Genomic DNA, 5,000 nt, shown 5'->3' with positions numbered 1-5,000 from the left:
TACGGCTCAAATTTAGGTGTCCTTCTCGGGATAGCGTCATTTAAACATTTAAAGAACGATGGTCAGCACAACGTAAAAAAAAAAAAAAAAATAAAAATAAAAAAAAAATAAAAAAAATAAAAATAAAAAAAAAAAAAACTCAGAGAAATAACCGATAAAAAACCGGAGGAGCCTGCCGAAGATGAGGCCATTACAGCTCGCCTTTATGTGTCCTTCTCGGGATAGCGTCATTTAAAGAACGAAGGTCAGCACAACTTAAAAAAAAAAAAAAAAAACTCTGAGAAAAAATCGAAAAAAAAAACCGGAGGAGCCTGCCGAAGATGAGGCCATTACGGCTCGCCTTTATGTGTCCTTCTCGGGATAGCGTCATTTAAAGAACGAAGGTCAGCACAACGTAAAAAAAAAAAAAAAAAAAAAACTCATAGAAATAACCGAAAAGAAACCGGAGGAGCCTGCCAAAGATGAGGCCGTTACAGCTCGCCTTTATGTGTCCTTCTCGGGATAGCGTCATTTAAAGAACGAAGGTCAGCACAACGTAAAAAAAAAAAAAAAAAAAAAAAAAAAAAAAAAAAAAAAAAACTCAGAGAAATAACCGAAAAAAAACCGGAGGAGCCTGCCGAAGATGAGGCCATTACGGCTCGCCTTTATGTGTCCTTCTCGGGATAGCGTCATTTAAAGAACGAAGGTCAGCACAACGTAAAAAAAAAAAAAAAAAAAAAACTCAGAGAAATAACCGAAAAAAAAAACCGGAGGAGCCTGCCGAAGATGAGGGCATTACGGCTCAAATTTAGGTGTCCTTCTCGGGATAGCGTCATTTAAACATTTAAAGAACGATGGTCAGCACAACGTAAAAAAAAAATAAAAATAAAAATAAAAAAAAATAAAAAAAATAAAAATAAAAAAAAAAAAAACTCAGAGAAATAACCGATAAAAAACCGGAGGAGCCTGCCGAAGATGAGGCCATTACAGCTCGCCTTTATGTGTCCTTCTCGGGATAGCGTCATTTAAAGAACGAAGGTCAGCACAACTTAAAAAAAAAAAAAAAAACTCTGAGAAAAAATCGAAAAAAAAAACCGGAGGAGCCTGCCGAAGATGAGGCCATTACGGCTCGCCTTTATGTGTCCTTCTCGGGATAGCGTCATTTAAAGAACGAAGGTCAGCACAACGTAAAAAAAAAAAAAAAAAAAAACTCATAGAAATAACCGAAAAGAAACCGGAGGAGCCTGCCGAAGATGAGGCCGTTACAGCTCGCCTTTATGTGTCCTTCTCGGGATAGCGTCATTTAAAGAACGAAGGTCAGCACAACGTAAAAAAAAAAAAAAAAAAAAAAAAAAAAAAAAAAAAAAAAAAAAAAAAAAAAAAAAAACTCAGAGAAATAACCGAAAAAAAACCGGAGGAGCCTGCCGAAGATGAGGCCATTACGGCTCGCCTTTATGTGTCCTTCTCGGGATAGCGTCATTTAAAGAACGATGGTCAGCACAACGTAAAAAAAAAAAAAAAAAAAAAAAAAAAAAAAAAAAAAAAAAACTCAGAGAAATAACCGAAAAAAAACCGGAGGAGCCTGCCGAAGATGAGGCCATTACAGCTCGCCTTTATGTGTCCTTCTCGGGATAGCGTCATTTAAAGAACGAAGGTCAGCACAACTTAGAAAAAAAAAAACTCTGAGAAAAAATCGAAAAAAAAACCGGAGGAGCCTGCCGAAGATGAGGCCATTACGGCTCAAATTTAGGTGTCCTTCTCGGGATAGCGTCATTTAAACATTTAAAGAACGATGGTCAGCACAACGTAAAAAAATAAAAAATAAAAAAAATAAAAAAAAAACTCAGAGAAATAACCGAAAAAAAAAAACCGGAGGAGCCTGCCGAAGATGAGGACATTACGGCTCGCCTTTATGTGTCCTTCTTGGGATAGCGTCATTTAAAGAACGAAGGTCAGCACAACGTAAAAAAAAAAAAAAAAAAAAAAAAAAAAAAAAAAAAAAAAAAAAAAAAAAACTCTGAGAAAAACCGAAAAAAAACCGGAGGAGCCTGCCGAAGATGAGGCCATTACGGCTCGCCTTTATGTGTCCTTCTCGGGATAGCGTCATTTAAAGAACGAAGTTCAGCACAACGTAATAAAAAAAAAAAAAAAAAAAAAACTCTGAGAAAAAACCGAAAAAATAACCGGAGGAGCCTGCCGAAGATGAGGCCATTACAGCTCGCATTTTTGTGTCCTTCTCGGGATAGCGTCATTTAAAGAACGAAGGTCAGCACAACGTAAAAAAAAAAAAAAAACTCAGAGAAATAACCGAAAAAAAAAAAACCGGAGGAGCCTGCCGAAGATGAGGGCATTACGGCTCAAATTTAGGTGTCCTTCTCGGGATAGCGTCATTTAAACATTTAAAGAACGATGGTCAGCACAACGTAAAAAAAAAAAAAAAAAAAAAACTCAAAGAAATAACCGAAAAAAAACCGGAGGAGCCTGCCGAAGATGAGGCCATTACAGCTCGCCTTTATGTGTCCTTCTCGGGATAGCGTCATTTAAAGAACGAAGGTCAGCACAACTTAAAAAAAAAAAAAAAAAAAAAAAAAAAAACTCTGAGAAAAAATCGAAAAAAAAACCGGAAGAGCCTGCCGAAGATGAGGCCATTACGGCTCGCCTTTATGTGTCCTTCTCGGGATAGCGTCATTTAAAGAACGAAGGTCAGCACAACGTAAAAAAAAAAAAAAAAAAAAAAAAAAAAAAAAACCCAGAGAAAAAACCGACAAAAAAACCGGAGGAGCCTGCCGAAGATGAGGCCATTACAGCTCGCCTTTATGTGTCCTTCTCTGGATAGCGTCATTTAAAGAACGATGGTCAGCACAACGGAAAAAAAAAAAAGAAAAAAAAAACTCAGAGAAATAATTGAAAAAAAAACCGGAGGAGCCTGCCGAAGATGAGGACATTACGGCTCGCCTTTATGTGTCCTTCTCGGGATAGCGTCATTTTAAGAACGAAGGTCAGCACAACGTAAAAAAAAATAAAAAAATAAAAAACTCTGAGAAAAAACCGAAAAAAAAAACCGGAGGAGCCTGCCGAAGATGAGGCCATTACAGCTCGCCTTTATGTGTCCTTCTCGGGATAGCGTCATTTAAAGAACGAAGGTCAGCACAACGTAAAAAAAAAAAAAAAAAAAAAAAAAAAAAAAAAAAAAAAAAAAAAAAAAAAAGAAAAAACTCAGAGAAATAACCGAAAAAAAACCGGAGGAGCCTGCCGAAGATGAGGCCATTACGGCTCGCCTTTATGTGTCCTTCTCGGGATAGCGTCATTTAAAGAACGAAGTTCAGCACAACGTAAAAAAAAAAAAAAAAAAAAAAAAAAAAAAAAAAACTATGAGAAAAAACCGAAAAAATAACCGGAGGAGCCTGCCGAAGATGAGGCCATTACAGCTCGCCTTTTTGTGTCCTTCTCGGGATAGCGTCATTTAAAGAACGAAGGTCAGCACAACGTAAAAAAAAAAAAAAAAAACTCAGAGAAATAACCGAAAAAAAAAAAACCGGAGGAGCCTGCCGAAGATGAGGGCATTACGGCTCAAATTTAGGTGTCCTTCTCGGGATAGCGTCATTTAAACATTTAAAGAACGATGGTCAGCACAACGTAAAAAAAAAAAAAAAAAAAAAAAAAAAAAAAAAAAAAAAAAAAAAAAAAAAAAAAAAAAAAAAAAAACTCAAAGAAATAACCGAAAAAAAACCGGAGGAGCCTGCCGAAGATGAGGCCATTACAGCTCGCCTTTATGTGTCCTTCTCGGGATAGCGTCATTTAAAGAACGAAGGTCAGCACAACTTAAAAAAAAAAAAAAAAAAAAAACTCTGAGAAAAAATCGAAAAAAAAACCGGAAGAGCCTGCCGAAGATGAGGCCATTACGGCTCGCCTTTATGTGTCCTTCTCGGGATAGCGTCATTTAAAGAACGAAGGTCAGCACAACGTAAAAAAAAAAAAAAAAAAAAAAAAAAAACCCAGAGAAAAAACCGACAAAAAAACCGGAGGAGCCTGCCGAAGATGAGGCCATTACAGCTCGCCTTTATGTGTCCTTCTCTGGATAGCGTCATTTAAAGAACGATGGTCAGCACAACGGAAAAAAAAAAAAGAAAAAAAAAACTCAGAGAAATAATTGAAAAAAAAACCGGAGGAGCCTGCCGAAGATGAGGACATTACGGCTCGCCTTTATGTGTCCTTCTCGGGATAGCGTCATTTAAAGAACGAAGGTCAGCACAACGTAAAAAAAAAAAAAAAAATAAAAAACTCTGAGAAAAAACCGAAAAAAAAAACCGGAGGAGCCTGCCGAAGATGAGGCCATTACAGCTCGCCTTTATGTGTCCTTCTCGGGATAGCGTCATTTAAAGAACGAAGGTCAGCACAACGTAAAAAAAAAAAAAAAAAAAAAAAAAAAAAAAAAAAAAAAAAAAAAAAAAAAAAAAAACTCAGAGAAATAACCGAAAAAAAACCGGAGGAGCCTGCCGAAGATGAGGCCATTACGGCTCGCCTTTATGTGTCCTTCTCGGGATAGCGTCATTTAAAGAACGAAGGTCAGCACAACGTAAAAAAAAAAAAAAAAAAAAAAAAAAAAAAAAAAAAAAAAAAAAAAACTCAGAGAAATAACCGAAAAAATAACCGGAGGAGCCTGCCGAAGATGAGGCCATTACAGCTCGCCTTTATGTGTCCTTCTCGGGATAGCGTCATTTAAAGAACGAAGGTCAGCACAACGTAAAAAAAAAAAAAAAAAAAAAAAAAAAAAAAAAAAAAAAAAAAAAAAAAAAAAAAAAAAAAAAAAAAAAAAAAAACTCTGAGAAAAAACCGAAAAAATAACCGGAGGAGCCTGCCGAAGATGAGGCCATTACAGCTCGCCTTTATGTGTCCTTCTCGGGATAGCGTCATTTAAAGAACGAAGGTCAGCACAACGTAAAAAAAAAAAAAAAAAAAAAAAAAAAAAAAAAAAAAAAAAAAAAAAAAACTCAGAGAAATAACCGAAAAAAAACCGGAGG

This window comes from Arachis ipaensis, chromosome B10, assembly GCF_059453495.1.
Source record: "Arachis ipaensis isolate K30076 ecotype BB chromosome B10, ASM5945349v1, whole genome shotgun sequence".
Classification (NCBI taxonomy): Eukaryota; Viridiplantae; Streptophyta; class Magnoliopsida; order Fabales; family Fabaceae; genus Arachis; species Arachis ipaensis.
This window is presented reverse-complemented; position numbering follows the sequence as displayed.